This window comes from Arachis hypogaea, chromosome 9, assembly GCF_003086295.3.
Source record: "Arachis hypogaea cultivar Tifrunner chromosome 9, arahy.Tifrunner.gnm2.J5K5, whole genome shotgun sequence".
In the NCBI taxonomy this organism is placed as follows: Eukaryota; Viridiplantae; Streptophyta; class Magnoliopsida; order Fabales; family Fabaceae; genus Arachis; species Arachis hypogaea.
The window spans coordinates 43598447-43610199 of record NC_092044.1 but is presented as its reverse complement, the minus strand read 5'-3'; the positions used below and the strand labels follow the sequence as shown (position 1 = coordinate 43610199).

The 11753-nt window shown below is 39.2% G+C and overlaps 1 non-coding gene across 1 annotated transcript; it reads left to right on the top strand.

The window, feature by feature from the left end:
- Positions 1 to 5784: 5784 nt before the first annotated feature.
- Positions 5785 to 5888, top strand: LOC112714082 (small nucleolar RNA R71). Its single transcript, XR_003159038.1, has one exon. It is a non-coding gene; the product is annotated as a small nucleolar RNA R71 (small nucleolar RNA).
- Positions 5889 to 11753: the final 5865 nt, after the last annotated feature.

The window sequence follows — 11753 nt, the reverse complement described above, 5'->3', positions numbered from 1 at the left end:
CAGTGATCGCCATTGAGGAAGACCTCAATGGACGTCCACTGGCCTGCAATGAGTTCCCTAATGAGGAACCATGGGAATCTGAGGCTCACACTGAGACCATAGAGATCCCATTGGATTTACTTCTGCCATTCATGAGCTCTGATGAGTATTCTTCCTCTGAAGAGGATGAAGATGTCACTGAAGAGCAAGTTGCTAAGTACCTTGGAGCAATCATGAAGCTAAATGACAAGTTATTTGGTAATGAGACTGGGGAGGATGAACCCCCTTTGCTCACCAAAGAACTGGATGACTTGACTAGGCAGAGATTACCTCAAAAGAGATAGGACCCTGGGAAGTTCTCAATACCTTTTACATTAGGCACCATGACCTTCGAGAAGGCTCTGTGTGACCTAGGGTCAAGCATAAACCTCATGCCTCTCTCTGTAATGGAGAAGCTAGGGATCTTTGAGGTACAAGCTGCAAGAATCTCACTAGAGATGGCAGACAATTCAAGAAAACAAGCTTATGGACTTGTAGAGGATATTCTGGTAAAGATTGAAGACCATTACATCCCTGCTGATTTCATAGTCCTAGAGACTAGGAAGTGCATGGATGAATCCATCATCCTTGGCAGACCCTTCCTAGCCACAGCAAAGGCTGTGATTGATGTTAACAGAGGAGAACATTCAAGTGAATGAAGAATCCTTTGTGTTTAAGGCTCAAGGATATCCCTCTGTAACTATGGAGAGGAAGCATGAAGAGCTTCTCTCAAAACAGAGTCAAACAGAGCCCCCACAGTCAAATTCTAAGTTTGGTGTTGGGAGGCCACAACCAAATTCTAAGTTTGGTGTTGAACCCCTACATTCAAACTCTAAGTTTGGTGTTGGGAGGTTCCAACATTGCTCTGAACATCTGTGAGGCTCCATGAGAGCCCACTGTCAAGCTACTGACATTAAAGAAGCGCTTGTTGGGAGGCAATCCAATGTTATATTTATCTGTTTTCCATTATTATTTTATGTTTTCTATAGGTTGATGATCATGTGAAGTCACAAAAACAATTGAAAAAGCAAAAACAGAATGAAAAATAGAATGAAAAATAGCACACCCTGGAGGAAAAACTTGCTGGTGTTTAAACGCCAGTAAGGGCAGCAAATGGGCGTTTAACGCCCACTCTGGCACCATTCTGGGCGTTTAATGCCAGAAAGGGGCACCAGATTGGCGTTTAACGCCAGGAATGGGCAAGAAACTGGCGTTTAACGCCAGAAAAGGGCAGCAGCCCGGCGTTTAATGCCAGGATTGGCAGAAAGGGCGTTTTGCACGCCACTTGGTGCAGGGATGAGCTATCCTTGACACCATAGGATCTGTGGACCCCACAGGATCCCCACCTACCCCACCACTCTCTCTCTTCTTCACCCATTCACCAATCACCTCAATACCTCTTCCCAAAAAAAAGAAAAAAAAACCCTCACCTATCAAATCCCACCATTCTCTTCACCACTCACATCCATCCTTCATAAAACCCCACAAACCCCACCATCCAAATTCAAACCACTTTCCCTCCCAAACCCACCCATAATGGCCGAACCCTACCCCTCTCTCCACCCCTATATAAACCCTTCTTCACTCCTTCATTTTCACACAACCTAAACACTACTTCTCCCCCTCAGCCGAACCACATAAGCCCCCTCCATCTCCTCTATTTCTTCTTCTTCTACTCTTTTCTTTCCTCTTTTGCTCGAGGACGAGCAAACCTTCTAAGTTTGGTGTGGTAAAAGCGTTGCTTTTTGTTTCCCCATAACTATTTATGGCATCTAAGGCCGGAGAAACCTCTAGAAAGAGGAAAGGGAAGGCAAAAGCTTCCACCTCTGAGTCATGGGAGATGGAGAGATTCATCTCAAGGGTGCATCAAGACCACTTCTATGAAGTTGTGGCCATGAAGAAGGTGATCCCTGAGGTCCCTTTCAAACTCAAAAAGAGTGAATATCCGGAGATCTAACATGAGATCCAAAGAAGAGGTTGGGAAGTTCTTACCAACCCCATTCAACAAGTCAGAATCTTAATGGTTCAAGAGTTCTATGCCAATGCATGGATCACCAAGAACCATGATCAAAGTGTGAACCCGGACCCAAAGAATTGGCTTACAATGGTTCGGGAGAAATGCTTAGATTTTAGTCCGAAAAATGTAAGGTTGGCATTCAACTTGTCCATGATGCAAGGAGATGAACACCCCTACACTAGAAGGGTCAACTTTGATCAAAGGTTGGACAAAGTCCTCATAGACATTTGTGAAGAGGGCGCTCAATGGAAGAGAGATTCAAGAGGGAAGCCGGTTCAACTGAGAAGGCATGACCTCAAGCCCGTGGCTAGGGGATGGTTGGAGTTTATCCAACGCTCAATCATTCCCAGTAGCAACCAGTCCGAAGCTACTATAGACCGGGCTATCATGATTCATAGCATCATGATTGGAGAGGAAGTAGAAGTTCATGAGGTTATATCCCAAGAACTTTATAAGGTGGCGGACAAGTCCTCTACCTTGGCAAGGTTAGCCTTCCCTCATCTCATTTGTCACCTCTGTAATTCAGTAGGAATTAACATAGAGGGAGACATCCTCATTGATGAGGACAAGCCCATCACTAAGAAGAGGATGGAGCAAACAAGAGATCCCACTCATGGACATGAGGAAATTCCTCATCATGAAATCCCTGATATGCCTCAAGGGATGCATTTTCCTCCACAAAACTATTGGGAGCAAATCAACACCTCCCTAGGAGAATTGAGTTCCAACATGGGACAACTAAGGGTGGAGCACCAAGAACATTCCATCCTCCTCCATGAAATTAGAGAAGATAAAAGAATCAGGAGAGAGGAGCAACAAAGGCAAGGAAGAGACATTGAGGAGCTCAAGCACTCCATAAGATCTTCAAGAGGAAGAACAAGCCGCCATCACTAAGGTGGACCCATTCTTTAATCTCCTTGTTCTTTATTTTTCTGTTTTTCGAAAATTATGCTTTATGTTTTATTTCTGTTGGTGTCTTATGATCATTAGTGTCTTAGTGTCTATGCCTTAAAGTTATGAATGTCCTATGAATCCATCACCTTTCTTAAATGAAAAATGTTCTTAATTGAAAAAGAGAAGAATTGCATGAATTTCGAATTTTATAACAGATTAATTATTTTGATGTGGTGGTAATACTTTTGATTTTTGAATGTATGCTTGAACAGTGCATATGTCTTTTGAATTTGTTGTTCATGAATGTTAAAATTGTTGGCTCTTGAAAGAATGATGAAAAAGGAGACATGTTACTAAGGATCTGAAAAATCATAAAAATGATTCTTGAAGTAAGAAAAAGCAGTGAATTCAAAAAAAAAAGAGAGCAAGCAAAAAAACCCAATAGCCTTTTAAACCAAAAGGCAAGGATAATAAAAAGGATCCAAGGCTTTGAGCATTAGTGGATAGGAGGGCCTACAGGAATAACATCCTGGCCTAAGTGGCTAAACCAAGCTGTCCCTAACCATGTGCTTGTGGCGTGAAGGTGTCAAGTGAAAACTTGAGACTGAGCGGTTAAAGTCGTGATCCAAAGCAAAAAGAGTGTGCTTAAGAACCCTGGACACCTCTAATTGGGGACTCTAGTAAAGCTGAGTCATAATCTGAAAAGGTTCACCCAGTTATGTGTCTGTGGCATGGATGTATCCGGTGGTAATACTGGAAAATAGAGTGCTTTGGGCCACGGCCAAGACTCATAAAGTAGTTGTGTTCAAGAATCATCATACTTAACTAGGAGAATCAATAACACTATCCAGATTATGAGTTCCCATAGAAGCCAATCATTCTAAACTTCAAAGGATAAAGTGAGATGCCAAAACTGTTCAGAGGCCAAAAGCTAAAAGTCTGTTCATCTAATTAATACTGATCCTTATAGATGTTTATGGAATTCATTGTATATTCTCTTCTTTTTATCCTATTTGATTTTCAATTGCTTGGGGACAAGCAACAATTTAAGTTTGGTGTTGTGATGAGCGGATAATTTATACGCTTTTTGGCATTGTTTTTAGTATGCTTTTAGTATGTTTTAGTTAATTTTTATTATATTTTTATTAGTTTTTATTTAAAATTCACTTTTCTGGACTTTACTATGAGTTTGTGTATTTTCCTGTGATTTCAGGTATTTTCTGGCTAAAATTAAAGGACCTGAGCAAAAATCTGACTCAGAGGCTGAAAATGGCTGCAGATGCAGTTGGATTCTAACCTCTCTACACTCGAAGTGGATTTTCTGGAGCTACAGAAGCCCAATTGGCGCGCTCTCAGTTACGTTGGAAAGTAGACATCCAGGGCTTTCCAGCAATATATAATTATTCATACTTTACCCGAGTTTTGATGGCCCAAACAGGCGTTCCAAGTCAGCTTCAGAATTTCCAGCGTTAAACGCCGGAACTGGCACAAAAGTGGGAGTTAAACGCCCAAACTTGCACAAAAGCTGGCGTTTAACTCCAAGAAAAGTCTCTACACATGGAAGCTTCAATGCTCAGCCCAAGCACACACCAAGTGGGCCCGAAAGTGGATTTTTACGTCATTTACTCATTTCTGTAAACCCTAGGCTACTAGTTCTCTATAAATAGGACCTTTTGCTATTGTATTTGGGAGAATCTTTCAATCTTCGGATCATCTTTTGATCATGTTTTTATGATTGAACCCTCTTTGGGAGGCTGGCCATTCGGCCATGCCTAGACCTTGTTCTTATGTATTTTCAACGGTAGAGTTTCTACACACCATAGATTAAGGTGTGGAGCTCTGCTGTACCTCGAGTATTAATGCAACTACTATTGTTCTTCTATTCAATTCAGCTTATTCTTGTTCTAAGATATCACTTGTTCCTCAACTTGATGAATGTGATGATCCGTGACACTCATCATCATTCTCACCTATGAACGTACGCCTGACAACCACCTCCGTTCTACCTTAGATTGAGTGGATATCTCTTGGATTCCTTAATCAGAATCTTCGTGGTATAAGCTAGAATCTATTGGCGGCCATTCTTGAGAATCCGGAAGGTCTAAACCTTGTCTGTGGTATTCTGAGTAGGATTCAGGGATTGAATGACTGTGACGAGCTTCAAACTCGCGATTGTGGGGCATTAGTGACAGACGCAAAAGAATCACTGGATTCTATTCCGACATGATCGAGAACCGACAGATGAATAGCCGTGCTGTGACAGAGCGCGTTGAACATTTTCACTGAGAGGACGGACTGTAGCCATTGACAACGGTGATGCCCAACATATAGCTTGCCATGGAAAGGAGTAAGAAGGATTGGATGAAGACAGTAGGAAAGCAGAGAGACGGAAGGGACAGAGCATCTCCATAGGGTTATCTGAAATTCTCACCAATGAATTACATAAGTATCTCTATCTTTATTTTATATTTTATTTATCTTTTAATGATTAATCCTCCATAACCATTTGAATCCGCCTGACTGATATTTACAAGATGACCATAGCTTGCTTCATACCGACAATCTCCGTGGGATCGACCCTTACTCGCGTAAGGTTTATTACTTGGACGACCCAGTGCACTTGCTGGTTAGTTGTGCGAAGTTGTGATAAAGAGTTGAGATTGCAATTGAGCGTACCATGTTGATGGCGCCATTGATGATCACAATTTCATGCAACAGCAACCATCTCAATGAGTTCCTGGGCTTCTACAGGTGTTTTTAGATAAAGGGATCCACCAGTAGAATGGTCCAATGACCTCTTTGACATTTCAGATAGACCATCATAGAATATACATATGATGCTCCATTCTGGAAACATGTCAGAAGGACACCTTTTGGTTAATTGTTTGTATCTTTCCCAAGCTTCATAGAGGGATTCACCTTTCTTCTGTCTGAAGGTTTGGACATCCACTCTGAGCTTACTCATCTTTTGAGGTGGAAAAAATTTGGTCAAGAAAGCATTGACCAACTTTTCTCAAGAGTTCAGGCTTTCTTTAGGTTGTGAGTCTAACAATGTTCTAGCTCTATCTCTCACAGCAAAGGGGAAAAGCATAAGTCTCTAGACCTCGGGATCAACCCCATTGGTCTTAACAGTATCACATATCTGCAAGAATTCAGTTAAGAACTGATGAGGATCTTCTTATGGAAATCCATGAAACTTGCAGTTCTGCTGCATTAGAGAAACTAATTGAGGCTTAAGCTCAAAGTTGTTTGCTCCAATGGCAGAAATTGAGATGCTTCTTCCATAGACGTTGGAAGTTGCTGCAGCATAGTCACCAAGCATCTTCCTTGCATCTTTATCATTGTTGTTGGGTTCGGCTGCCATGTCTACTTCTTTTTCAAAATTCTCTGTAAGGTCCTCTCCAGAGTGTTGTGCTTTAGCTTCTCTTAGGTTCTTCTTGAGAGTCCTTTCAGGTTCAGGATCAGCTTCAACAAGAATGTTTTTATCCCTGTTTCTGCTCATATGAAAAAGAAGAGAACAAAAGGGAGTAGTGGAATCCTCTATGTCACAGTATAGAGATTCCTTGAGGTGTCAGAAGAAAAGAAGAATAGAGGAATGAGGTAGAGAGAGAATAAGAGGAATTCAAACACAGAGAGAGATAGAGGATTTGAATTATAAGTAGAAGAGAAGTGTTAGCAAATAAATAGAAAGAGATGAGAGAGAGGGAGTATTCGAAAATTTGAAAAAGAAATAAAATAAAATTAGAATTGAAAACAATTAGTTAATTAAAAAGATTTTTGAAAAAGTGGTTAGTGATTTTCGAAAATTGGAAGTGGAAAAGTGGTTAGGTGGTTTTGAAAAAGATAAGAAATAGTAATTAGTTGAAAAAGATTTGAAAATAATTTTGAAAAGATAAGAAGTTAGAAAAAGATATTGAAATCAAAATTTAAAAAGATATGATTGAAAAAGATTTTATTTTAAAAAGAGATGATTGAAAAGATATGATTGCAATAGATTTGATTTTTAAAAATTGATGACTTGACTAACAAAAATTTAAAAGATATTTTTGAAAATATGAGATAAGATTAAGAAAAAGATTTTTGAAAAATTAGTTTGAAAATTTCAAAAAAAAAACATGAAGAATGAAAGTTTAAAATGTGTTTAATGCAAAAAGTTTTGAATTAAAACATGAAAAATTGAAAAAAAATTGAATTGGAAACAAAATTACCTCCCTTGTGTCATCCTGGCGTTAAACGCCCAGGATGCTATCCATTCTGGCGTTTAACGCCCAGAATGCTACCTCTTTGGGCGTTTAATGCCCAGCCAGGTATCCTGGCTGGCGTTAAACGCCAGAAATCCTTCTTTACTGGGCATTTTTCTAAACACCCAGAATGCTGCCCATTCTGGCATTTAACTCCCAGAATGATAGCTTTACTGGCGTTAAACGCCCAGAATGGTAACCATTCTGGCGTTTAACGCCCAAAGTGCCTCTTTACTGGAGTTTTGATGCCAGTGAGCTCTTTTTCTCTGTGATTCTTCTGCCTTATGTTCTAAATCTTCATTTCTCTGTATTATTTACTTGAAAAGATATATTGTTATTTTTTTATTTTTGAATTTTTAATTAAGAGATAGAAAAACAACAAAATGAAATAAAACATAAAAATGCAAGATCAAAACAAGTAATGCATGCAAGGACACTTTGAATGTCAAGATGAACACCAAGAACACTTTGAAGATTATACTGAACATCAAGAACATATTTTCGAAAATTTTTTAGGAAAGAAAGACATGCATGACACCAAACTTAGAAATTTTGAATGTTCAGACACTATGATTTTGAAAATGCATATGAAAAACAACATAAAACACAAAATAGGAAAATCATGAGATCGAACAAAGGAAATCATCAAGAACAACTTGAAGATCACAGAAGAACATAATGCATGAATTATTATTTTTTTGTTTTTTTTATTTTTTTGTTTTTTTTCGAAAATAAAAATAAAAATTACCCAATCTAAGCAACAAGATAAACCGTCAGTTGTCCAAACTCGAACAATCCCCGGCAATGGCGCCAAAAAGATAGTATGCGAAATTGTGATTCACACTTTTCACAATTCCGCATAGCTGACCAGCAAGTGCACTGGGTCGTCCAAGTAATACCTTATGTGAGTAATGGTCGATCCCACGGAGATTTTCGGCTTGAAGAAAGCTATGGTCATCTTGTAAATCTCAATCAGGCGGATTTAAATGGTTATGAGGTTTGATAGTAAAAAGAACAATAAAACACAAAATAAAATAAAGTCACTTATGTAGTTCCTTGGTGAGAATTTCAGATATGCGTTTGGAGATGCTTTGTTGCCTCTGAACCTCTGCTTTCCTACTATCCTCATCCAATTATGCGTACTCCCTTCCATGGCAAGCTGTATGTTAGTGGATCACCGTTGTCAGTGGCTACCATCCGTCCTCTCAGTGAAAACATGTCCTCTACGGTGTCTCGCATGGCTAATCAGCTGTCGGTTCTTGATCGTGTCGGAATAGAATATATTTATTCTTTTCCACACTGTCACTACGCCCAACAGTCACGAGTTTGAAGCTCGTCACAGTCATCCCATCCTAGATCCTACTCAGAATACCACAAACAAGGTTTAGACTTTTTGGATCTCAAGAATGCTGCCAATTGGTTCTAGCTTATACCACGAAGGTTCTAACGTCACAGATTCGAATGCTCTGTTGTCAGGAGAGGTGATTCAGATTCGTGGGTCAGAGACTAAAGAGAATATACTCCATCGTTGAAAATACATAAGAACAAAAGGTCTAGGCATGGCCGAATGGCCAACCTCCAAAAAGGGTTCGAAGAACTCCCAAAAAGGTCAAAGACTCCAAATACAATAGTAAAAAGTGTTATTTATACTAAATTAGTAAACTAGGTTTTACCGAAAATGACTAGATAGTGTAGAAATCCACTTCCGAGGCACACTTGGAGTGTGTTTGAGCTGAGCCTTGAAGCTTTCACGTGCATAGGCCATCCTTGGAGTAAAGTACTAGTTTTGGTGCCAGTTCTGGCGTTTTACTCCAAAAAATGGTCCCTGATGGGCATTTAAATGCCAGTTTAGGCCATCAAATATCGAGCAAGGTATGGACTATTATACATTTCTGGAAAGCCCAAGATGTATACTTTCCAACGCAATTGAGAGTGCGCCAATTGGGCTTCTGTAACTCCAGAAAATCTACTTTGAGTGTAGGGAGGTTAGAATCCAACAGCATCTGCAGTCCTTTCTTAGCCTCTCAATCAGATTTTTGCTCAGGTCCCTTAATTTTAGCCAAAAAATACCTGAAAACATAGAAAAATACACAAACTCATAGTAAAGTCCAGAAATGTGATTTTTGCATAAAAACTAATAAAAATATATTAAAAAGTAACTAAAACATACTAAAAACTACCTAAAAATAATACCAAAAAGCGTATAACTTATCCGATCATCAGTCATGAATGAAGATATGAGGCATTTGAGCGTGTTGTTGTCAGAAAATAGAGAGCACAGATGATGACGTGGAAAATATAGAATGAATATGCAGTCTTTATTCAATTGTGCCCTCTATTATTCCGTCATCACCCTTAACTGCAGTCTTTGATCTCGCATTATAAATTGTTTATTATCAATATGTCATAAATGTAAGAGTTTAATAAATATTAACTGGTTGCTGCTGGTGTCCTTTTTGTATATTAATAAATATTGATAACTATATAGTAATTATTATCAATTTGTTTTGATCCGAATGCAGTCAAGAAAGATGCCCAAGATAGGTCGTTAAATAAAGAAAGCCCCATTAGACACAGCATGTCAGCAGCCTCAAGTAGGATCTACTACAACTTTAACTTCTCATCAAGCAGACTACCCAATTCCCCCGTCCAGTGGCTGTGGTGCTCCTGCATCTTCGTCTTTACACCAATTTCGTTTGCCCTGTAGCAAACCACCGCATGCTCCACAAGCTTGCACGAACTATGTTCAAAACTCAGAGCCAAATGCCGAAGACTTAGATCCAGAGACAGATGAGGTAGATTCTTTTGAGCAATATGTTGACAACATGTTTGCTGCATCAGAGGCTTAGACCGCAAGGGACGCAAGACCACTAAATTTTGGAATGTTAAAACAATTAGTACACAAGAATTTATTTTAGTAAGATTTTCCATTAAGCTATTTTCCTATGATTTCATTGCATCTTGGCCACAATGGCTACTCACACAGAATAACTATGATTTATAGAATCTGATGGGACAATCAAACAGGTCAACTTGAGTGTGAAGGAAGCTATGAAGCCACCTAACGCAAGAAAGGTCGTACTCAGGTTCAATGGTGAACTGCAACCAGTTGGGGATGAAGTTGTTATACTGAACAGCATTCTCGGACTGTTAGGTATTGACTACACTAAATTTCCAATCTGCGAGACGTATTGGAGAAAGGTTTGCACCAGGGACAAGGTCTATAATGAATGTGTAAAGGTAAAAACATATATTTTTGTACAATTCCGGACTCAAAACATGAACCCTACTGACAATTTAATTTTACTTTTCCAGGAAATGTTCCATTTTGATGAAGATAGTGGAAGAATTATCAAGCGTATAATTTTAAAAATGCTAGGAAGGGCTTGGAAGGAAATTAGGAACAAGTTATATCATGACTGTTATACCACTGGGAATTACTGCGGACCATTAGAGATGGTACCTCGATTATCGCAATAGTGAAGAGACAAATGTAATATATTTTTATTTTATAACATAAAAAGTCTATTTATGTTACATTGAGTTAGTCAGAACAAGTGTCTAGTAACTCCAATGCTTTTGATGGCATTATAGGAGAAGTGTAAGAAAAATGTTAAGAATCGATCAAAGCAGCTTTACACCCACACTAGCGGGTCTAAAGCTTTGCAAGGCTCGGAGAAGAAGAGGTAATCTATTTTTGAGAATGTTTTTGAACCATCTCTTCATCTACATATTCACTTTGTCATCATTATTGTTACAATTGAAACGACATCAGAGGAGAGTTGGTAGAGGAGAGTTATTTCTATTAACGCACAAAAGACCTAATGGCTCCTATATCCATAATGCAGCTCTGACTATTGGTGTAAGTAATGCGTTGAGAATTGCAAAGTAGTTTCTCGTAGGTTTTATTTTTTAAAATTGTATTGGAAGTCTATACATTTAGCAACTAGGTAACAAATGCTTATGTTTGCTTATCTATGTGTGTAGGAAAGAATTGAGGCTATTGAGCAATGTGATGAATCCGAAAGCTCTTTAGAAAGCTCCCCATAAGCTTGATGTGAATCGAGGTTCACGGTCCGACACTATGCTCGATGGCACACCATGCAACCTTACGATCTCCTTTTTGTACAATCTCGCGAATTCCTCCATAGAATAGTTCACTTGGATTGGCAGAAAATGAACGGACTTGGTTAAGCGATCCACGATCACCTAAACCGCATCAAATCTTGACCTAGTCCTCAGTAAACCGGTCACAAAATCTATTGTAATTCCTTCCCACTTCCACTGAGGAATCTCAAGTGGATGTAACATTCCCGATGGTCTCTGGTGCTCTATCTTCAACTTCTGACATATCAAACACTTAGATACAAATGTAGCTACGTCATTCTTCATCCCAAGCCACCAGAACATCTTCTTTAAGTCATAGTACATCTTCGTACTTCCCGGATGAATAGAAAACCCACTGTTGTGAGCTTATGACAACAACTCTTATCTCAAACTTCCGACATCCGGCACATAGATTCTCCCCTTATACCTCTATAACTCTTCATCATCCTTAGTAAACTCTCAATGCCTCTTCTTGC